General features: G+C 35.4%; 1 protein-coding gene across 1 annotated transcript in view; it reads left to right on the top strand.

Annotated features, from left to right (window-relative positions):
• Klhl1 (kelch like family member 1) overlaps positions 1-25,341 on the top strand; it is a 336,046-nt gene that overhangs the window by 2,032 nt on the left and 308,673 nt on the right. The gene's annotated exons all lie outside the window — the stretch shown is intronic.

The following is a 25,341-nucleotide window of genomic DNA, read 5'->3' as shown; positions in this document are numbered from 1 at the left end:
AACTCTTAAGTTTTACCTTTTTTAGGGTACTGAGTCATTATTACTCATTTTCATTTGAGCATATGATGAGGATATGAAAGGATTTGCATTTAGATCCATATGATATCAGAATACATTACAGAAGAAGAAATACAGTGGAAGTTCCAGAAAATTATAATGGATAAGCTAAAATTGTTGAATAATCTCTCAAGAGCAAATTAGAAACAGAAATAGTTTTAAGTTCTAATTTAATTGAATTAGTTTTTCATGAAACCTATTAAGGTGGGAAAATATATAAAATAAAATGCTAACTATAATTGTTCATTACCTTGACAAACAGGATGTTATAAGATACCCTTCTCTTTAAGAATGTTTTGAGTAATATAGTCCTGAATATGAATTTTAAGAGTCGTGATGAACATATTCTAATGATATACTAAGATGATTCATACAATAAGATCATTGATTTGTTAAAGAAAATTATTCTTTCAATGCCCAAATATGTCAGAAATTTTCCACATATGAGGCCTAAACTTAAGTTTTCTGTTATCTGATAAAGTAAAGTAGTTGACTACAACCACAATAATTAGATGTCATAAATCATGAACTGTAAGAGTTCATCTATTCAGTACATACTTAGAATGCATAACTGATCAGATTTTCCTGGAGTTTTGAGTAAACTTTAAGGGATGGAAACTTTTGATAAATATTTATCTGTCATCTCTTAATGGGAGGTGTTTATTATAAAATTTCTTTTCATTTTTATTCTTTCTTTAGTAATTTCACACATAAATAAAAATATTTAGAACACACACACACACACACAATTTCTCACACTCTCTACTAAAACTCCTCCCAGACACTTGCATAAATCCAACTTCATGTATTATTCCTTTTAAAATATACTTAATATCCAAATAGCTCAGAAAATAGTGCACAAAGTATAGACATACACATACACAAATATAATTTTCAAATCAACTAGAAATAGCTAATATTTTCAGAATAGCAATCTTTGATATTAAAAAAACCTTTGCCTAATTATATTTTAGTGAAAGAAGTTGGGTGATTATCAACATTTTATGAAGAGCTTATTAAAGTTGAGATTGGCAAATACTAAAAGAGAACTGAGATAATAGATTATAGTTAAGTTTAAAATATAGAACAGTAACCAAGAGCACAAAGAGGAATAATCTGTCAGGCTTACTTTCTAAAATATCCCACTTTTTACAATCACCGTAAGTTGTAAGTGTAAAGAACTCTGAAAATAAAACATGCGGGTGCCACCCCATCTCCCCTTTACTGTTGAAATCATAGTACGAAATTTTGTAAGTTGAATCTGTTGAAAATAAACTCCAATTGCTTTTCAAATTTCTTACCAAATTATTAAGGAATGGAGGTAAATATTACATTCTCTGTAGTCACTACTAAGAGGATGCTTTTATCTCTTTGTGATTTTACAGGACATTGGCTCAGTGTTCATGATTGATTGAGAATAGCACAGTAAATGTAGCAATTACTCACTCTTAATATAAGATATTTTAATATCTGATAAGAGTAGGGCTCATTGCCCAGGAAATATTGGACTTGCAAAGTAAAATACTTAAGGAAAACTTTATTGTAACTTAGAACTTTATTCTAACTCATCTGTAATGTAGATTTAACATCCAGTAAAGCTGTATGGTATTCATAATGATGAATGACTACACAAACTAAGTATCACATACTGATTTTTCTTGTTTCATCACTAAGATATACAAACTTTGATATGAACTTAATATTGGTGACACTTTTCATCAACTCTCTGGTGTAAAAATTATCTCAACCGTAAACAAAGGAGAGCCTCTTCTCTATTATTTCTTTAGCTATTCTGTTTTTCTCTTCTCCTTATTCGATCTGGCACTAGATAGGAGAATTGTTTTACATGAGTGTGAATTGTCATTTGATTAAATCTGTTTTTAATACTCAGAGAAAAGATACTCATGAATTTCAAATACTGGAAGGCTCCAATTCTCATGGACTTGAAATAGAGAAATGTCATGAACAGAAAGACATAAACTAACGTACTGCCATACTTCTGCCATTTCACCCCATAGTCCTTCCTCTATTGAGTACCTCCCACCATACACCACTGGAAATAAACCTCAATTCTCTGTTTCCTTGATTATATCCCTTAGAATATTTTTGCACAATAAGTTGATAATCTATTCTCTTACTAACTAATTTACAAATATCAATGTTCAAACTTAGTTAAGATACATAATTCCAAATGCATTATATATATTTCCAAAATTTCATACATTTTGTAAAAATATAAAAACTAATATATTCTCAAATTTATATTTGTATCACTTATATGATGTATAACAAAATATGGTTCACATAAATGTTTATATATCAAAGCATATATTGATCCTAGTAGGAAAAATCTAACCCACAATTTTCTGGTTTACTCTTTATGCTTTAAGATATTTGGAGTACAGGGCTTTGACCCTGTTTTCAGTGATCATCCATAGATAAGGAATCTGCATTTCTGTCTCCAAGCTTAAATCTTCCACGACCTCTAATTTCTTCTCATTCATCTTTTCATCTGACTTTTGGTGAATGAAGCAAAGACAATTTAAATACAATAGCTAAATAATTTAGTTGAGTTCCTTTTGTCTTATTCAATTTTTTTCTATCTAGAACAGTTCTCCACGCATTAGTGTGTGCAAATAAAAAAATACAAGGATCATATCTATCCCCATCAGCATTTTTATTATTTAAATTTTTTTTCAAACACCAACACTTTGCCTGAGAAATTTTTCTATTTTGTCCATTATTTCTCTAACTCCAATGTTTGTTCATCTTCTAACTTAATATCTTCTTCCAACTCAATGGTTTTCTGTGTTACTTCACTTTCAATCTTTGTTATCCATCATATAGTCTACTCATTTATAACATTGAAATAAATGAAAATGGTAAAATTAAAAGATGACCATTTTCCATATTCCTTGCTCTATTATTTTAATTTCTAAGAATTCTACTGATCCAGGATTACTAATTCAAAGAATTATTGATCATGACATACATCATAAATTGCTCACTGATCAAAGTATTTATAATAAAGGAAAACAACTCAATTCTTACATCAAATAGGAAAAAAGACAGCTTATTCTAGAGCCAAATATGAGTGATTGTGTTCTGGGGGGAAAATGATGTTTCAACATGGAAGCAGTTTCTTGAAATTTTTACAATAACTTAAAAAGAAAGTAGTGAATCAAGGTACCTTTAAAATTCAATGGTGGAAACATTAAGTAGATAACAAGACTGAAATGGGAAAAAATCTCAGTTATATGCATCAGATATTATCTGAAGACTATTAGCCTTTAGTTTAAAAACCAGGAGTTAGTTATGTTAACTAATTCCAAATCTTTCAACTGTTAGTCACAAGATGTTTGGTATGGTGGAGAGTGAGGAAAGAATGGCTATTTAGAGAGGGCTCTGCATAGCCCTAGATAAAGTGTAATTCAGTTTTGGACCTGTAACAATTAGAGATATTCACATCATTGCAGTTTTAATCCATCTTCAGCTTTTGCAGATGTACTTCTTCTATGAAATCTGATTCATAGAAGTATCTACCATAGATATCCAGATGTGAATGATTTCCATCCATCTGATTTCTGGACAGCACTCCTGACCTTTGTACTTGAACTCTATCACACTCAGTGTCCTTCTGTGTAAGTTATAGGTACACTGGCCTGATTAACTTATTTCCTCTTAGCTGGTGGTTGTGTTTCCTCAGTCAGTCAGAAACTAAACTTTCCCACATTTAGTTTTTTTCCATCGATTCACTAGTTTCAATGGAAACACCTCTGCCTCTATCAAAGCTGTCCTCATTTTCTCAACAAATAAGATCCGCTATTTTATGTTTTAGAGTAACTATACATTACTATCTCATCAATTTATATCGAAGATTAATGTATGTAACATCTATGTTGATATTACCATGTGTCTCTATTTGAAATATCTAGTAGAGAAAGTGTGTATATTTGATATAGTACTTTGCTTTTGGTATAGAGCATGTCTACAAACAATGTAGAATAAAGAATTTTTTCATGACCATATTGAATGATAATAAGAATGTGGTGTTGAAGGAACAGTTGCTGAAATTTGGTGTCATGCAAATTTAAAATGGTAGCACCCTATGATGCTTTCTGTTCTGATTGGTGTTAGGAAACATATTGTTTGGTGATATATGATTTGTTAAGTATATTATACTTTTTCATTGTTAAATATCTGTTGTGAGGAGACCACTTGTTGGTTCCCAGACACTTAGCCACGAAATAATCACACAGAAGCCATATTACTTAAATCATTGCTTGGCCCATTAGCTCTAGCTTCTTATTTGCTTGCTCTTACATTTTAATTTAACCCATTTCTAGTAATCTGTATGTTGCAACGTGGCTGTGACTTACCGGGTAATGTTTCATCTGGCTCTGGCGGGGCTACATGACTTCTCTCTGACCCTGCCCTTTGTTCTCCCGGCATTCAGTTTAGTTTTCCCTGCCTAGTTCATTCTGCCCTCCTCTGCTATAGACACAAAGAAGTCCTTTATTAACTAATAGTTTTCATAGTATACAGAGGGGAATCCCACATCAAATACCATTTAAGTATAATCTAAAGTAGAAATAAAAACATACTAATTTTAGATGGTAAAGTTTTCATATAAAATTTACTTCTGAATGTTAAAACATTTCAAAATTCCTTTTAATTTAGTCTTTCTGAATTTTATATATGCATATAGTTTGATCATATCAATCCCTAATTTTCCTCCTGCAATTCCCTCTTCTGAATCTTTCCAAACCCTGAACATCTCAATTTCATGGCTTTTTTATTTTGTTATATCATTTTATTATCTCAAAGTAGTGCTTCCTAAATATGCACATGGCTGTTAATTCATTCAATGGAGCATGAACAATCTACCAGTGACCACAAGCCAAAGAAAAATGATGATTACTCCCCCTGCTGCCAGTACAGGATAATAAAATCTCATCTAAAGATGAACTCTGCTGAGACATCCCTCATCCTGCTGGAGTTTTGATTTAGTTAACCATTTTCAGCTCTTGTGCTGGTAATGAAAGCTGCTATAGGCTCATGAGGACACAGATCAACTGTGGTGTTCAAATGACAAACATTACTCACAATCTTCTAGGTCTTAAATTCTCTTATAATTTCTTTCTGAGATGTTCTTTGAACCCCAGAGATGGAACTTTGAAACAGATATTTTATTTAGGACTAACTCCTGACTGTCACTTTTTTGCCAGCACTTTCCTGAGTTATGAGTCTCCATATTAACTCTTACTCAGTGAATAAAGAAACTTCTCTGATAACTATCGATGGAGGTATGGATATGAACATAAATATTTAGAGGGCTGTTTGACAACATGAATGTTTAGTAAAATAATAATAGTAGGTTGTCCCTTGAAGATACCTCCTAAGCTACAGAAGTTTGACAGCGTTGCTAGACATAATTTTTTCTTCCTCTCTGGCAAACTTCAAGTCAATTCAGAAAGATGTTGTTGAGTGATACATAGCATTTGTACCACTAGTGTATCAGTACATGCATCTTGTCTGGAAGATCAGAAATGTGATATGCATGTTTCATTCAGAACTGGATAAAAGTGTTGATGTCTTTCTCCCCGTTAGCCTATATGGTACTTTTTGACACTATGAAAGCTAGTCATCAGAAAGAATAGTTCTTAACTTTTCCATCTAGAAAGTAGTTCCTGGCCAACTAAAAAAATGATTTCTCAATGTCCTACCATTAAACTGTGTGGTGCCTTCATTAACAGAATCATATTTTCCACTTATATCTACACAAGCAAGAGAAAAGGCAATAGCCAATTTGATTCCTATGGGCACTCCACTACTATCTTAGATACTTTTCAATATCTGTTGCAGAAGACCATGAACAAGGTAAACAATAAAAAAGCATTTAATTTGGCTTATGCTTTCAGAGGATTAGAGTCCATGATAGTGGAGTGGGTGAAGATGTGGTAGAAGGAATTGTTCTGGGAACCCACTAGAGATGTCCACTCAGACGCAGTTTAGAGCAAAGTGAAAATATTCTAGCCTGCTGAAAATACACTCAGGTATTTGGAACTATGTGCAGCACTGAATGTCAAGGGCACTGATTTTTGAAGGCAGAAACCATGTCTTGGCATCTCAATCTGCACCTAAAGGTAGGAGGGTGCTTCTTTGCACAAGTAAACAATTTCATAGAAGTGAACATAAGTGGTTAGCTTGAGGGAGCTCTTCTCAAGCAGGCAGTTTATCAGTAGCTACAAGTCAACTAAAAAATCTTGACTGGCAGTTCTCAGAATAGGGTTGGGTAATTTTCTGTAATTCTCCACCAAGGAGATCAAATTCTAGTTAAACATGAAATGCTTTCAACAAGAGTACAAGAAGGAGGAAATCTCTGCACTGTCTCACCCAGTCTAATTCCTCACTGGTTCTATGGATATGAGTCAAAACTTTTCTTGTTCTAAGGGGCACAGTTAGTGCCAAGAAATAGTAGCTTAACTGAGTTTAGTTTTTGTATTATGTAGTTAGCAATGCAGTTGAGGATGGAGAGTTCCATCACTAACCTGATCTGAATAAGAATCAATGGTCCAGCTAATGCTGACAGTAAGGTAGCCAGGCATGAGGGAACTAATAAACTGAGACTGAAATCAATTATGTGATCTGTGTCTTCTTTCTTTCCTTTCTCTGAAGTTTTATAGAACAATAGGAGGGTTTTCCATAGTTACCACTGATTGGTTGGGAAAAAAAATAACAAATAGCAAATTTCTTTGGAGGTCATGCAAAGCACATTCTATTTCATAAGAACGAAATCTTGCCTCTTTCAATTCTGTAGTACAGCCTCTGTAACAGAGTCAGTTTGACTCTCCACCCCAGAAATAGAATTTTCCAAATTACCTAGGTGTAAGTATATCTTGGAACTTAGTTCCCTAAAGTTTTGGCTCCCCAACAATCAAAGCTTATGTGTCAACAGAAGTTGCACTAGAAACAGGACTAGAATTGGGGCATTTTTGATATTTGTTAACATAGAGTCAAGGCCAATATGACTTCTCACCATTTCTCCATTTGTGGGATATACGTGGTGGACAATACAGGTACCTGGAAATGTGATTTTTCAATGAGTCAGAGAATTTAAATTTATGCACATGGTTAATGCCAGCAAGCTTCGCGATTTGAGGACATGATGTAGGTAGCTTGTTTTTGGCAAGACAACTCACAACTGTCAGGGCATGCATAAAACTGTAATTACTGAAGGCAATTTTCTAGTCAATCTTCTCCACAACCAGGTTACTGACCTGCATTCCTTCTTTAAATTCATATTCTTCAGTCCCTGGAAAGGACATCAGATAGTAGAGGTCCTCCAAAAAGACAGAGACTGTCATCCTAGCTTTTATTCTCAATTTCTATGTCTATCTTCTGGTCTAATGGAAGCTGTGTATCCTTGGTTAGTAAACCTGCTATTTTTTTTAAAGGCTTCAAGGTCCAAGTGACTTCTCATCTGCCATCATCCTTGGTGTCCTTTCCTGCCCCTGACCCCACCCCTGAGATGATACCAGCTACCTTGACAGCAGTTTGGGTGGTGAAGATAACTGGGTAGAGTTCCATTCATACAGCCATGCATCATTTTTACCCAAATCAAGTATCCTGTGTAGAACTGCGTAGATTCGAAGGTGGGAAGTGACAGAATTTCCTTCACAGTCTGGATAAAGGCATGTGGAACTTCCTGAAGAACCTGCAAGGACTTGAGGAGGGAGAAGTGGTTAGCCATTTTCACCTGGGGAATATTTCAGAGTATGGAGGGGGTGGACTGTCGAATATAATTTCAAAGGTGTACACCCTTCTTGCCAAGAAGTATATTGGGTTCAGACCAGGGCACAGGGGAGAAAGTTGACCCATTTTTTTTTTTTTGCCAGTTTCTGGGACCAATTGATGATACTCTCTATAAAAGTTCTGTTCACCCTTTCTTATTGACCTGATCTCTGTGGACTATATGCACAGTTTAATTTCTAATTACTATTTAATATATTTGCCAGATTTTGAGATACTTTTGCCAGAAAGACCACCATGCCATGTCAGATCCCCAAAATTAGAGCAGTCCAAACTAAGAATGATTTCCTAAAGAAGTTTCTTAGTAAATATTCTTACAGTCTCTCTTCTGGTGGAGTGACCTCCTCCCATCCTGAGAAGGTACCTACAATCACCAGTGAGTTTTCATAGCCAAAGGTTCTTAAGACTAAGTAGTCCATATATCAGTAAAGTCCAGCTCCCAATGTTTCCCAGGCCCATATCCTCAAGTCTGGACCTCTGTGGAATCTTCCTTTCTCTTTGGGGTTTACATGAGCACAGGTAGCAGATGTAAAAGTAATGTCTTTACTTCGGGTTTTCACATTTGGAACAGAATACCTGGATCTGCATTCAGCGGTTTCTGTGGCTGCTACATGGGTGAATGGCTGAACATTCACAACCGGTCACCCTTCCAGACCCACATTGTATATCTTCCTTGTTTATTATCCTGTTTGTGCAGTTTCTACTTCATGCAGTCAATCCCAGATCTGGTCATATTCTGAGCTGTCATGTAAGCTTGGCTACCAAGACTTTGAGGGGCTCTATTTATTCTTGGGCACTTCTTTTTTTTTTAAAATAGACCTTACTAGATTTTATTTTATTTTATTTTTATTTATTATGTATACAGTATTCTGTCTGCATGTATGCCTGAAGGCCAGAAGAGGGCACCAGACCTCATTTCAGATGGTTGTGAGCCACCATGTGATTGCTGGGAATTGAACTCAGGACCTTCGGAAGAGCAGGCAATGCTCTTAACCACTGAGCCATCTCTCCAGCCCTTCTTGGGCACTTCTTAAGGAGCTGAGTTAACTACTTTGTTGACTCTGACTTCTGGTGAATCCTATTTTTTTTTTGTTATCCTTTCCAATGGATGATGATAGCCTTCTTGGGCAACTAGCTATCTAATAGGGATAAAAATTTCTTCTCTATTTTTTAAATTTCTTTTCTTGTTGGGGCTAGTCATTCTTTTTCCCTGTATAGTACCTCAGAGACATGGACCATGGTAAAAGCCTGTCACCTGTCAATGTAATAGCCTTGTTTTCTCCCCAGCACAGTGCATAGGTAAAACCTAAAACTCAGCATATAGAGCTAAGCTTCTCCTCCTTAAAGAGAGTGTTCAGATATCTTTTATCTCCGGTCCCCTCTGATATCCCTACATACCTGATCCCATTTTGGAAGAAACTGCCCACATATATGAACAATCTCTTGTCTCTGTCCCTGGTGGAAAGTCAGTCAGATCAAACCTAATAGACTGTAACAGGTCATTGAACCCATAAGAGTCATGCAGGGTACTCATAGAATTTTTATGTGACAGGAGACTGGCAGGGTTGAGAGCTGATTCTTATAGAACTATATGCAGTGTTGATTCATAAGCAGAGCTGGTCTTGAATCATACAGGCATTAGATATCCATGTCTCAGGTTTCTCCACACAAGAGGACTTCAACTGAAATAGAGTGTGACGATTTCAGCAACAGTTCATGAATTAAAATTAATTTATCAGATCTCTTTACTAGCCTGGTGGTGGCAGCCATGGCCTTTATACATTCTGCCTATGCCAGATGCAAGTCAAGTCTCTTGTACAGATATGCCATCAGTTCTTTTGAGAGTTCAAGGGCTTGTGTGAGACTGCCTAAGCAATAACTGTGGCCTCATCCACATACAAATGAAATGCCATAGTAATATATGGGAAGACCAGGCTAGTGGCAGACAGTGTCTTTTTAAGGCTTTGGAATTTCTCTACTCAGTATCTGTCTATTCCAAAACTTCAAACACACAGTGAGGCTTGGCTATCTCAGCAAATCATATTAGGTATAGCCATCACTATTCAGCTATGCCCAGGAATTCTTATACTTCCTTTTCTTTGCTGTAAGAGTGAACTTTGTAGTATAGCTGAAATATCATTTTGGAAAATGTTTGTTTTCCTTCTTCTATTTTGTAGCCAAAGTATATGACCCGAGGAATACACAGCCATGACGATGTAATCTATGGCTTATAGAGCCTCTAAAATGCCTTATGTACCTGTGCATAATCCTCTTCATCCTATGAGGAGGTGATCTATACACTAGAGCAGGTTGCTTTGCAGATGTTTTTGTCAAAATTCTAACATCTGCACTTAGGTTTCATAAAATGATACTTGTGGGTCCCTGAAGCCCTTCTTCTGGTCCACCTATTGTTGAAGGCTGTTTGTTCATTTCTCAGCTGCCCAGACTCCTGAAATAATCAAAGAGAATCTATAATAATTAAATCACTGCTTGGACAATCACTTAAGCATATTGCTAGCAAGCTCTTACATCTATAATTGACCCATTTTCATTATTTTGTATTTTACCCCAAGGCTTCTGGCTGACCTGCAAGGTTCTGGCTGGCAGCTTGCATTTTTCTCCTCTGTCAGCTTCATGGCATCTCTCTGACTCTGCCTTCTTTCTTCTGGCCTTCAGTTCAGTTTTCTTGCCTAGCTCTACTCTGCTATGCCAGTGGCCAAAACAGATTCTCTATTAACCAATGGTATTCATAGTATACAGAGGGGAATCACATATCACCTCCTCTTTTCCTTCTAAATAAAAGGAAGGTTTTAACTTTAACATAGTAAAATTACATACAACAAAACAGGTGTCAAGCAAGAGGTACAGTTATAATACTTATATCTACATTATCTATTATCATAGCTAAGGAAAACTGTAATAATAATTATCTATTCTTCAACTCCATCAAAGACCTAATGAGGATATAATATTACCTAATAAATAGGAATTTCATTATAATTAACTTGCAAAACTCTAGAAATGACAGAGATAGCTTGGATAGTCACCCAAAGTTTTTTTTGTATTTGGAGCATCCAATCTATGACAGACTTTACCATGAAGCAGGAAATTTCAAAGACAGTTTCAACTATATTGACAGTTTGTCAGCTACTTTTTTCTGTGTTCTGCAGATTTTTTTTTTTTTATGAAGCAGGAACCGCGAAGGATGGTCTCACCTTTAGGAAAGTTCAGCAGTCATTTCTCTGTGGCTTCTGCCTGTCCATTCACACAGCATAACATCAAGCAGTCTAGGCAATAACAGTTTCTTGCTCAAATGGTTAAACATCTCCATGAGAAGTCTCTCTGATGCGCATCATCCTCTTGAAGTAGATTGATGCTTCCAGGAGCAGATGTGTCTCATGTCATGAAAAGTCCTAAGTTCTTAAAAATTTTAAATGCCGTATTCTGTAGACTTTGAAAGGTCTGAAGAATTCTTATTCATCTGAAATACATCTCTGTACATATAGAAAAACTTACTAACATGCCTACAAGCTTGACTATTATAGATGATTATTTATTATATTTCTTAATTATACATTACATTTTTAAATGAGCTGCATAAACACAATGCTTTAATGAAGAGCATATATATATATATATATATATATGACTAAAATTGTATCAGTAAACTAAGACAAGATCCATACCAATGCAAATCTCTATTACATATCGCTCTTTCAATGTAAAAAACTTTATAAACAATATTGGGGAATTTGGGCATTGTTCTCGCCAAATTGCTTCCTGATTTTTGTTAGGCAAAATGTTTTTGGGGGTATTCATGGTGACATTTCAGGGGATTTTGGTCTATAAAACCACAATTGTCTGGAAGGATTCTATAGGTTCTTATCCTCTGTGGAAACAAAAAAAAAAAAGAACCATTTTTCCCCCAAAGCAACATATCCTTAGACTCTAATTTTGAAGTCAAGAATCTTATATGTGGGTTTATCTTAGCAGCTCATATAATGAAATATCTCTTTGTACTCAGCTCCTTCACAGTCAAATAATTTAAAGAAAGCACAATAATATATATAATACAGACTCTCTGTGTATACTCCATCTTTACATGGCTTATTTTTCTTACTCTGTTTTTTTTAACAAGTTTACTCTGTGTCTTTAAATACTTTGTTTTATGTTTTAAAAAACCATTTACTTCTTTTTATAACTCTCTATACTCTTTTTCTTCTCTCTCCCAAGCCTACATACATTTATCCAACACTGTGACCCATTTAGAAGTATTTTCTATCTGGACTTGTCTTTGTTGCATATCTGTAATCCTTTTCTGGCCAGAATCACATTTTTTAATGCTAAGTGGGCATGACTAAGGTCAACATGGCCCTGCCTGCTTGCTCCACCAGTCCAGCATGATTGAACTGTTGGTTGCCTCTGAGTGCCACATACATTGTCCCATATTTAGGCGCACAGTTGGTCTATGTTGTCATTAAGCAAGTTGTGGAACTCTGCTCACAGAACCCATGTAAATGCTTTGTAGTCAGATGTCCTCCTGAAAGAGACAGAGTGCCTGCTGGCAGCAAGGCCCAGGAAGCCACTGTTTCAAAACAGCACAGCTTTTTTTTTCTCCTACTGCTGAATAAGGAAAACTTCTATTAAAGGAGCCATAGCATCAAGCTGTTCTTAAAGCTGTTTCTTCCTTCCCTCCCTCCCTCCTTCCTTCCTTCCTTCCTTCCATCCTTCTTTCCTTTCTTTTTTCCTTCCTTCCTTCCTTCCTTCCTTCCTTCCTTCCTTCCTTCCTTCCTTTCTCTCTCTCTCTCTCTCTCTCTCTCTCTCTCTCTCTCTCTCTCTCTCTCTGTCTCTCTGTTTATTTTTTTCTTTCTTGCCTAGATTTCTTCCCAAACTCTTTAGATTTTAAGTGGATTTTAGTTGGCCACATTGGCATGCTAATTTGTTGTTGGAGGCCGCCTTTTGGTTTCCCAGTTGCCCAGACTTCTGAAACAATCACACAGAAACTATTAATTAAATCACTGCTTGACCAGTCACTTAAGCATATTGCTAGCTAGCTCTTACATCTAGAATTAACCAATTTTCATTATTTTATATTTTACCACAAGGCTCGTTGCCTACTGGCAAGGTTCCAGCTGGCAGGTTACATCTTTCTCCACTGACAGCTCCATGTTGTCTCTCTAACTCTGTCTTCTTTCTTCCAGAATTCAGTTTAGTTTTCCCACCTAGCTCTACTCTGCTAAGTCACTGGCCAAAACAGATTCTTTATTAGCTAATGGCATTCACAGCATACAGAGGGGAATATCTCTCTCTCTCTCTCTCTCTCTCTCTCTCTCTCTCTCTCTCTCTCTCTCTCTCTCTCTCTTTGTCACACACACACACACACACACACACACATACTTTCATTATTTCCTCTCTAATCTGCTTTCCCAAGCAATCATTCATGGCATGAGATAGTTTGTCTTTCATCATCTGAATCTCAGCTATTATAAACATTCTGAGCAATTTTCAAAAGTTGAGAACAATTCTTTCCATCAAATCCCTTCAATTTCTCAAGATTTCTACTTATACCTTAGGCTGACTACATGACAACAGCAATGTTATGGTTTCTATGCTTTTGGGAGGCATCTAAAACTATGGGGGTAAATATCTGATATGTTCTCAGGGCCTTTCCAGAAACAAAGCAGGTCATTCATTAGGTCCTTGAATAAGCTTTCCTACCTTAAATTAGCTGTTAAGTTTTCTCGCTATGATTTTTAATCCTCAAAATAATGTTTGAGGATAGAAAAAAAAATCCAGTGTCCATTTACCTTTATGGATATTATGATTATAAGTTGGTCAGATGTTATAAGTTGGCCATTTGATCTAGGCATCTGCATGAGGCAGTTTCCCACTGCCTGACCTCAAAGTAAATGTTCCAATTTTCAGCAGAAAATTCTATCTTGCTCTTGGACATAAACAGGGTATCTAGGAGCTATTGGCAAGGATCCCAAGGTGACTGGTATGTATAAAAAACTACTTCCAGCACTTAATAAAAGCCTGAAGCATCTCTGAGAAAGGAGGGCTTTGAGTCTTCTAATTATATAAGTCATTGGTAGAAAAGGACATACATCCCAAATGGGAAAGGAGTTGAACTTTTACTTTTTCCCAGTATGACTGAAGAAATTACTCCCTTTCCCCCTGGGCCTTCAGAGAAGGCCAGGGAAGGAAGAAAGAACTTGTGGTTCAGGAAACTATTTCTTGTCCCTATATGCACTCAGGGCCATGGGAAAATGAATGGAAGTAAAGAGACTTAACAAACTGCAGGTAAGCATTCCTGAGCAGATGGGGAATAGAGCAGTCAGGTCTCTCTCCTGTGTCAGATGGAAGGGGTGGATAGAAGATTAGAGGTTTCTCTGGGCAATCTGGTGGGGCCAACAAAATTCAGGTTTGCAACAAGAGGGTCCAGGTTTCAAGTTAGGGTACAAGAGTTCTCATAGGAGAGAAGCCATTGATATAGGGAAACTGGTGGCTATTGCTATAGCTAGGGTGCGGCGAGAGAGAGTACCCATAGCAATAGCAACAACCAGTGTGAGCATTCAGTCACAGGTGCTACCAGAAGAGGTCTCAGAAGCAGGTGTGGAGCCCCTTGGCTTGACCTGTGAGCTTTGTTGGCAGTTGTGAGTGTAGTCCCCTCACTGTTTACTCCCTTGTACATTTTATTTCTGTTTCTCCAACCAGCAGAATGGAAAGAGACAGACAAAAAGACACAGAGGGAGACAACGAATAGTAGCAAAGACAAATAGTGGGAGGCAACCACACATTCACATACTTGAATAGACCAGGGTAGTCTGGTGATATCTCATGTGGAAATCCAGGGCACAGGATTTACTGTTATGTCTGACTTCCGCTTTGTATCTTAAACGAATGGTACCACTTATAGACAAAATTCACTTCTGCAGGTGTTTCTCCCAGTCCTTTTGAGTGGTGGCATCGGGGTATCTCTGAAGCACTTGGCATTGATTGGTCAGAGAAGATTTTTGGGGGGACATTGGAATCTTTTGTGGTGCTCATGTCTTTTGTGCATTCATACCTGCTCTTAAGGGTCCGCAATACTCTCATTGCCTGGGTTCAGGTTTTGGGAATCTTTCTGGGACTTTCAAACTGTTATGAATGTCCTTTTAACCTAAGTGTACATGGATTTCCATGCATGATGCTCTTTTTTCTCTATGCTCTATTTCATTAATAAGACTTTCCAAGTAGGTTTTTATTTGATTTACTTAAATTTCCACTTTCAGCATAGTTTTTGATTTGTGTGAAACTTAGTCTTTTAATCAAACATTATTTTCATACTTTGAATTGTCTTCTTTATGCCATTCAGCTCTTTTGCCATTGTTGGTTTTTATTAGCATATTCATGTCTTCTTAGATCTGGCTGAATATAGTTACTGATATTGTTTTTATTCTTTGTCAATAAGACTTTCCAGCACATTCTCATAGTGAGGCATGATTCTGGGTTTAGTAATCTATGGAAGAGAGATGTTGTCTTGGACTTCTGTCTTGTTGCTGTTGTTGTTTGTTTTATTCTGCTCTGTTCTGAGACTTATACATATGGATTACAGTTTTTCTTTCTTCTTTTAAAAATTACATCATTTTTCTTACTTTAAAGGAGGTATTTACAACATTCAAGAAAGAAAGGCATTATAGAAAGGTTGAGTATTATTTTGCTCTGTGAGAATTGTATTGACTACTGAAGGGTTTATTCCTTGTCTTCCTCTTGGAGTCAGCTCCAGTCTTCAATAAGTCTCTATTCAAAGGTAAATATGTACCTGACTGGTCATTGTCTTCTAGGCTGTCTAATGGCACAGCCCTGCTGGGTTAGTTCTACACTTATTTGAGCACCCATAGTCTTTCCTGTTCCATCTGACAATACAATGCCAGGAAAACTTATACATGTTAAGTTCTAGTTTCCTCTCCCAGTACCCAGCATCTCTCGAGTTGTGGAATTCCTGAGTCTGTGTGTCTTGCCTCCTGTCAGCTACAACCTCTTCTTCATGTCTACAGATTCTGTTGAATTTTCTGGAATGCTTGAGTTTTGTCTCTTATGTCAGATTAGTTTGGGCCTTCTTCCTAAGTCTGCATCCCTACTGTAAGTTCTGAAAATCAGAACTCATTATCGATAAGGGTCACTAATAGAGAAGAAATGACATTCAAATGTCATAGAGGTTACATGGGTCTGACAGAACTTATTAAGAAGAAAAAAATCTACTTAGTTATAATCATGAGAAGAACCAACATTGAATAAAAAAGAATTTCTTTGATTCTCAGAATTTGGTATTTTGGAATACTGAGGTTTAAAATTCCTCATGATTCTCACCATGAATATACATATATATTCAAGTTAATGTTTCAATTATCTATCTAAAATTTGAGCACTAGTCAACTATTATCAAAACTGCAAAATATTAATATTTTTGAGGAAAACTTCTTCTATATATTTCACAATGAGTTTTTCAATATTAAATTTTTCCTTCCCAGAAGCTCTTAGGTTTTGGAACACTATCTCTATGGTAAGTTTGCTTCAGATGAAATGCGAAAAGTAAGCATATGGCACTGACCCTGAATCTATAGGATTTCAAATACAATTTTTTTTTCTGTCAAAACATTGAGACTATAAAACAGGGAAATAAAGAAATCACAACTTTCATTCATTCACACAGATTCCAAAAGTATGAAATTTTTACATCCTAATTTGTATTTAAGTTGAGAAACTATATCACTAGCATCTATACAGCAGAAATATTCATTTGATCAAAATCAGGAATAAGGTAATATTAAATATAACAATATTTATGTTTCTATTCATTTGATCAAAATCAGGAATAAGGTAATATTAAATATAACAATATTTATGTTTCTATAGGTTTACTTTGTCAGGATCCAAAGTATAATTTGTGTATATAAAGATATACCATTCTTTGATTAATCTGCATGCTTAAACTTCCCCCTTTTGACCAAGGTATCTATTAGACTTTTTTTAGAACACTGAGGTATATTGTGTAAGGAAAATAAAATTTTTTAACAAAAAATGTTCATCCTAGTTAATATTGTGGGGTAAAATACAATATATTACACTTGCAAAGTTATTATACTAGCTAAAGTAGCTTTATCTTTTATTTGTAGAAAAAATTATTGGAAATTATAGATTTATTGATAAATTTATTTTCATTTAATGTATTATATTTCAAATTGGTTGCATTAAAAATGTACAAACAGAAAAGTTTCAACAATATTAAGGGCAGTTTTGATGATCACTTCATTTATATATAGGAGAAACACTAAAAATGAGATTGTTTCCAAGTAATTTTCTGATGCTTACAGAGGTATAAATATATTCTTTTATTCATTAAAGGAAAAATATCGAAAATACATCTAACTATGTGCTATGATTGTGTCATCCTCACAGATCAATTTTGAGTAGACTTCCCACAGAACATATCATTTAGATATCACATAAGAGAAGTATAATTTGCTCAGAAAACAGACATTATTATACCATTGCCATGAATGAAATTCTTCAATATTATTTCTTGTCTTAGGTAAAGTTATATTTCTGTGAAGAGACACCATCACCACACCAACTCTTTCAAATCAAAACATTCAGTTGGTACTGGTTTACAGTTACAGAACCTGGCTCAAAATGTTTTAGAGGAAAAGAACTTTAGCATGTTGCTTATAGATCAGTCTTGCAATATTTTGGTAAAGAATCTGGCTCTTTTTTCCCTTGAACCAGATGTCTACCTGAGGCTAAAGTTAAGATTTTTGAATTAATTGCATTGACAAAAATCTTAAAACAGCCTAATATAGACTCTGTAATGTGGTTACCACTGTTGACTCTTAGGAAGATTTATAGCAAAGAAGCAAGCTGAGCAAGCAGAAATACAAAATATACAGATTGAGGGAAAAATGGGCTCCAGGAAGTGGAATGTAGTTAAATTCCATGCTAAAGGAGATAAAGAGATGTATATAAAACTTGATATTAAATTAAATAAAGGAAGTGGTAACACCAGGGAATGACCCAATCTAGTTAAGCTTCCAACTTGTGAATAGAATTTTAAAAAAAGTGAAAAAAAAATTTAAGAAAAGTTTAAGACTAGGTGTCATTTTCCACACTTAATCCCAGCACTCAGAAGGCAAAAGCTGGTGGATCTCTGAGGTTGAGACCAGACTTGTCAGCAGGAGTGAGTTCCAGGACTGTCAAGGTTAGTCAGTGAAAGTTCCCATTGAACATAGAAATCTGGTGAAGATATAACTGAATGAGGGGGTCTTGTTCCTGTTGCAGCAACTAGCAGAACTTGGAAGCTTTGGCCATGTGGTTTTGAATTTAGAATCTAGGAATCTAGGATAGATGAAAGTAGTTATGGAATCTCCTTCTGCAACTAAGGATAGTCACTGAGATCTGATCTATATCAGCGGTAAAACCAGGAGTGCCTTTGACACCCTAAAATGCCAGAGATGACAGAGTCATGGGACACCTGCCAAAAAGAACTTTGAAGACGGGGTAAAATGAGCCCAGAGGAGACAAACGTGTTGCACTCAACAAAGCTAAAAGGATTTGGAGATCTGAAGATAATGTTGGCATCAAACCCGGAGATGCAGAATTTGAAGTTTACCCAGACAGTTTTTGGTCGAGCTTTGGTCCAGTATTTCCTGTGGATCAAGATGTATAACTTTCAGCAACATTTCCAGCAAGATGTCTGCCTGCATGCTGTCATGTCCCACTTGATGATAATGGACTAAACCTCTGAAACTGTAAGTCAATCTCAATTAAATGCTTTCCTTTAAAAGATGTTCAATGGTTATGGTGTCTCTTCACAGCAATAGAAACCCTAAGACAGTTCTAAATTCAACCTTTTACAGTCAACTAACTCGCAATTTTTATATTTAAAAACTTGTGAAATGGCAGCATCGTTGATTGTCTTTGTTGCTTTAAATGTGATGTTCATAGAAATTGAGGGAAAAAACTTTGCAGTTTAGGTTAACTGAAACTTAATAGAACATCTTAAATCATGCAATCAGAAAACTGGTGTATCTTTGTTAGAAATGTATGTCAATATCTATATTAAGAAGAGACTATGTATATATATATATTCATTTTTAAAATAAAATTACTGAGACTCTACTCAAATTTTTGTCTTTCTGACATCAGCCTCCTGAGAAAATTTCAGTGTAGTACCAATATACCTGACTTGTTTGATGTTTTGTTCTTCTCTAAACTATAATAAATATTAAAGATCACTTACTGGTTACACTGTACACATATCAGAGCTTTGGGAAAATGTTCAAAACTGTGCAGTAAAGAAATAATATTATTCTGTAATTATACATTCTCAAATATAAGAATACTTTGAATTTTTAAATAATTTCAACTGAAATATCACTACAATTTTTTATTTAACTGTTCCTCCACAAACCTACTCATGCTTTCACCGAGGCTCAGGGATCTCTACTGAAAAGAAAGCAGAAAGGGTGTAAGAGCCAGAGGGCATGGAGAACACTAAAATCAAGACCCTTTAAATAAGCCTGATAAAAGCTCCATGAATCCAAAGAGATCGAGGCAGCAAGAATACGACATGAATTCATTTACACAAGATTCTTTGCACATGTACTACACTTTCCAGTCTAGTGTTTTCATAGAAATGAACAGGCATCTAAGATATAAAAACAAACATGATAAAATGAAAGAAATCAAAACTAAGCAAAAACTAATATATCAACTTTGGACACTGCAATCCAAGAAAAAAAGTGCCCCAAGTGCAGTCACAAGAGACAGACACTCACTCGTTCTCACAATCAGGATCCTCAGAAAGAATGTTAAATCTATAGCCTTAAAATGTATGCAGAGGAACTGGGCAGACGCATGTAGTAGGCTCTGTCGTAGCTGTTTCAGGGTCTGTGAGCTCATATTTGTTTGGCTTAGCTGACTGAGAGGGCCTCATTCTTCTGGTGTCTTCCATACCTTCTGAGTCCCACATTTTTTCTGCTTCTTCTTCAATAGAATTCCCTGAACTCTGAGGGTAGGAAGTTAATGGAAACCTCCAGCTTAGACTCTCTATGTAGTGTCTCACTTGGGTCACAATTTCAATTCCAATCTTTGCCTGAGGAAGCCTCTCTGATGATCACTAGATAAGGCACAGACCTATAAGTATATCAGAATATTATTTATACCATTTATTGATGATTTCAAAAAGTAACATTTGGGTTTGCCCTGTGTCTTTGAGGTATCTTGTCTCTGCTTCTTTGTTACATAAGCAGTGTTTGGTATGAGTTCCTTCTTGTTGAGTTTGCCTTAAGCCAAATCACTCATTGCTTGACTACTCCAACAATTTCTGTGACACATTGCCCTAGCCGATTTTTCAGGGAGGACAGATTTCAGGTCAATGGTTTTATGACTGGGTTGATTCCATGCTTCTCTTTTTGTATCCCAAAGAGTTCTTTTCTCATCTACGACACTAAAACATAGGTGTGAAGGCTCAATGTAGGTACCAGTTTAACTTCTCCACGAATTCAATGAATTCAGCGAGTTGTGTGGGTATTGCCCTCAAAAATGGAGCCTTACCGTCAGTATACAGACAGCAACCATTTATCCAAGCAACTTCCTGGCATATTTGGAGATTTCCATGGGACCCTTTGGCTAATCACTCAACTGAATGCAACCCAGTTCTGCCACCTCACATGAATACAAGAAATGACAAGTTGAGTTTCCAAATCACCCACAACTAGAGGTCCTCATTACAATCACCTTCATAGAGTCCAGGAAGTTTCCACTGCACTAGGTTCTACACCACCTCTGAAGCTCTCCCTAACTCCAGCTATCTCTCCCAATACTCTCTCCCTCCACACCATCTCCTCTAAACCTCTTGACCTTGTTCCTGTCCCTACCTACCCCCACTACACTCATAAAATCTAATGTATTTTTCTTCCCAGGGAGATTCATTCTTCTCCCATATTTTCCCCCAATTTTTACCTAATTTCTTCACAGACTGTATCTTGGTCATCATCTACTTAGTGGCTAATATGCATTTATAAATGAATGCTTATCACATTAGTCTTTCTGGATCTGAGTTGTTTCACCAAGAGTATTAGTATTGTTTTTTCTCGATTATCTATTTGTCTGCAAATTTCATGATATCATTTTTCTAACAGGTGAGTAATAATTCATTTTGTAAATACACTAAATTTTCTTTATCCATTCTGTTGTGAGGCATCCAGGTTGTTTCTAGTTTCTGACTATTATTATTAAAGTCATAATAAACATATTTGAGCAAGTGTTCTTGTAGAAGAACACAGCTCCCTTTATGTATATGCCCAAAACTGATATAGCTGGGACTTGAGGCAGATGGATTTCCTACTTTCTGAGAAACTGCCATAAGTGATTTTCATAGTGGCTGTATGAGTTTACACTCTCACCAGCACTGGACGAATGTTCCCCTTGCCCCACATCTTTGCCAGCATGACCTGTCATGTGAGCTATTGATCTGAGACTTTCTGACAAGTTTAAGAGGAAATCTCAGTGTAGTTTTGATTTGAATTTCCCTACAGGATAATATGTTAAACATCTTTTTAAATGTTTCACAGTCATTTAAAATTTTGCAATTGAGAATTCTTGGGCATTTTAGTTGAACTTTTTATAACTAGTTCCTTGAGTTTTTAGATATTAGTTCTCTACCAGATGTTATGGTCATAAAAATAGTTTTATTTTCTTCATGCAGTTGCTTTGTCCGTGTTTTCAGCTCCATGAGGTTTCATTTATTGATTGGTAATCTTAGGGCCTGAGCTATTTGTGTTCTTTTCAGAAAGTTGTCTCCTGTGCCAATGTATTCAAGGCTATGCTACATTTTAACTTCAGTCAGATTCAATCTATCTGACTTAATGTTAAGATTTTGATCCACTTGGACTTGAGTTTTGTGCAGTGTAATGAATATGGATTTATTTGTATTCTACAGGCAAACATCCATTTGGATCAGCACCATTTGTTGAAGATGCTGTCTATTTCTAGTGTCTAGCTCTGGTTTCTGTATCAGAAATCAAGAGGCTATATGTGTGAATTTGCCATTAACATTTAAATGAATGTAGAATCATTTTCAAATGTAATCTAAGAATGATTCTATTATCTACTATTTGATGTAGTGTGGTGTTGTTTTAAATATATAAATATTAATATATTATGATTGTATTAATTTTTGGCAAAATAAAAGTAAATTATTTAAAAATATAAAAGACGTATCATCAAATATTATCTCATTAATGAATATTTTGCCTGCACATATGTATGCATACTGTGTATATGCCTAGTTCTGTGGTGGTTGGAGAAGTATCTGGTGTCCTGGAATTGAGTTACATAAGGTTTGGGGCCACCATGAAGTTTCCATAACCTCAACCTAAATCCTCTACAAGAGCAACAACTGCTCTTAACCTCTGAACCCTTCCTTCGCCATGCTGTTGGTATAATTACAAAAATGAAATTTACACCATTTAATACTTACAGTGAAACACTTTGTAAATGATTGATTAGTTTTAAATATTTGTAATTTTTATCTAAAGAAACATAACATTTTATTTTGTGTTTCTTAATTTAGCTCATACTAAAAATTGATGTCAAAATTTGCAGTTTTCCATATCTGCCTAGAATTTGGGACACTTTATGTTGTTAAAACTGTAAAAGTTCTAGAACAATTACTTCAATTAGTTTATTTTAATTTTTAAATTAAGAACAGTTAAATCTCTTCTTTTAGTCGAAATAGCTTAAAATTCAAGGAAATTATCTCTGTCTGGAACAGTGACCAGACAGACAAAAGGAATGTGGGAAAGATGGAGGGCAGAAACGTAAGACAGAGGAAGAAGGATGGGGCAGAGTGACAAAAGTATCCAGTACATTTTATGTTTCTTTTAAGGCAGGAAAGAAGAGACAAAACATGGCAATTTGAAATAAAATATGCCCCCAGAAGGTTTGACACATGTGGCCTTTTAGAGTAGGTGTGATCTTCTTGGAGTAAGTGTTTCATGTGAAGGCAGACTTTGAGGTCTCCTCAATGCTCAAGATACTAAGCTTCATTTTCTAGCCTTCTAAAGAGTTTTTAATAAATCAGGCAGTGGTGGAGCATGCCTTTATTCCCAGCACTTAGGAAACAGAGACAGGTAGATGTCTGTGGGTTCAAGGCCAGCCTGGTCTACAGAGATGGTTCCAGGAAAGCTAGGGCTGTTACACCGAGAAACCCTGTCTTGAAAAAACAAAACAAACAAAAAAAAACAAAGCAAGCCAACAAACAAACAAAAAACAAAACAGAAAAAGAAAGATGTGATATATTCCCAGTGTTTCTTCCTGATGCTTGCAAGATGTAGGATGCTAGGATACTTCTCCAGCACCATATTTGTGGGGATGCCACTATGTCATGATGATAATGGACTAAACCTCTGATAATGTGAGCAACCAGAGTGAAATTTTTCCTTTAAAAGAGTCTTCAGGATTACAACAACAGAAACTCTAATTAAGACACATAGGAAAGAGAATAAAATCAAGGGAATAAAAGATAAATGAAGGAAGGAAGGGATGGGGGAAGAAGGAGGGAGGGAGAGAAGGAGGGGAAAAGGGAGGAAGGAAGGATAAAAGACAAAGAGAGAGGAAGAAGAGGAGAGAAGAAAGGAGGTAAAGTAAGATGAGCAAAGGAGAAAGAAATAATAGAAGAGAATAGGGTAAAGCAAAAAAGACAGGTAATTTATTCCAAAGAGATACCAAAACAGAAAGACTAAATATATTTGAAGAAATAATTATTATTTTTATGTCCTTTTCAAAGTCTTATTCAATATCTGAAAGCTCTTATTGTGTAAGTTTTACACGTGTTTCTTCAGTTTTATGCCTTTTGTTTTTGAGGATATTGTGAAGTATATTGTTCCCTTGATTTCTTTGTAAAGATGTCTGCTCTTTGAACATAGGAGATTATTGATTTTTTTTCTGTGATTTTTGTATACTGTTACTTTGCTGAAAGTACAAATTAGCCATAGAAGTTTTTCTAATGGTGTCTTTTGGGTTTTTATGTATAAAAGCATGTCATCTATATATTAAGTTATTTTGGTTTTTTCTTTTCCTCTTTGTATCCCTTCAAACTCATTCCAATTTTTTTTTATTTTTCTGCCTAAGATTTGAAGCGCTATATTCAAAAGGCATGAAAAAATTGGATCTTCTTGTTACAGACATGTTTCTATTTGAGATATTTTAGTTTCTTCTGTTTTTTATTATGCTGGCAGTGGCCATGCTATTGATTCCCTTTATGGATGTTGAGATGTGACCCTCATAACCCTACTCTGTCCACAACTTATATAAAGAAGGGCCTTGATATTTTGGCTTTGTCAAAAGTCTTTTCTGTGTCTAATGAATCATTCATACTTGTTCTGATTTTACTGTGCTTTTATGGTGAATATGTTTACTGATTTATATTTGTAGAACCATTCCAGCAGCTCTGATCTTATGCCTAGTTGATCATATTTGACAATCTTTTTGGAGTGTTTTTGTATAAGGTTTGCAGGTATTTTATTGAGATTATATATCTATTTACTTAACGAATATTTGTCTAGAATTTTCTTCTTTCTCTTTTCTTTGGTTGAGTCTCTGAGTGGTTTTGGTATCATGATAACAATGGCTTTATGAAAATAAATCAGACATATTCCTAAAGTTTCCATTTTCCAGAATAATTTTAAGAATATTGTAGTTAGCTCTTTGAAAATCTAGTATAATTTTGCATTTCATCCACTGGCCCTGAGGTTTTTTTATTTGGAGAATTTTAAATTAGTGTTTCTATTCCATGAGGAGTTATATGTAAGTTTAAATTACAAATATCATCTTGAGTGAATTTTGATAGGTCATATATTTTAAAAAGTCAACCATTTTCCTGTTTGCCAGCTTGAACCAATTCTATATTTCACTGATTATTTGATTCTGTCTCTCTCTGTCTTTGTTCCTCTATCTCACTCTTCCTATTTATTTGATTTGTACCATGAGTCTATTTCTTCCTTTACTCCTATTCCATTTGAGATAACTTTCTACATGCTTTTCTAAGGTTTTCAAATGTATCATTAAGTTATTAATATGAAATTGCTCCAGTTTGTTATGGGGGCACCTCTACCTTTTATTTTGACTCTTAAAATTGCCTTCATTCTGTCCCATAAGTTTAGAGATACTTTTAAAATTTTTAATTCAGTTCTAAAATATTTGTAATTTCTTACTTAATTCCAGTTTTCCATCAGTGCTGAATTCTGTAGATCCCAAAAGTTTGCACACATTCTGCTATTTCAAGTGTTATTGATATCCAATTTAATCCATGTTACTGGTCAGATAGAATGCAGTGTTATTTCAATTTTCTAGTGAAGATTTATTTTGTGTTATAGTATGTGGCTAATTTTGGAAAATGTTCTATGGACTTCCCAAAAGAAAGTATATTCA

This window comes from Myodes glareolus, chromosome 12 (assembly GCF_982192425.1).
Source record: "Myodes glareolus chromosome 12, mMyoGla1.1, whole genome shotgun sequence".
In the NCBI taxonomy this organism is placed as follows: domain Eukaryota; kingdom Metazoa; phylum Chordata; class Mammalia; order Rodentia; family Cricetidae; genus Myodes; species Myodes glareolus.
The sequence above is the reverse complement of the archived record's forward strand: the minus strand, read 5'-3'. Positions and strand labels throughout refer to the sequence as shown.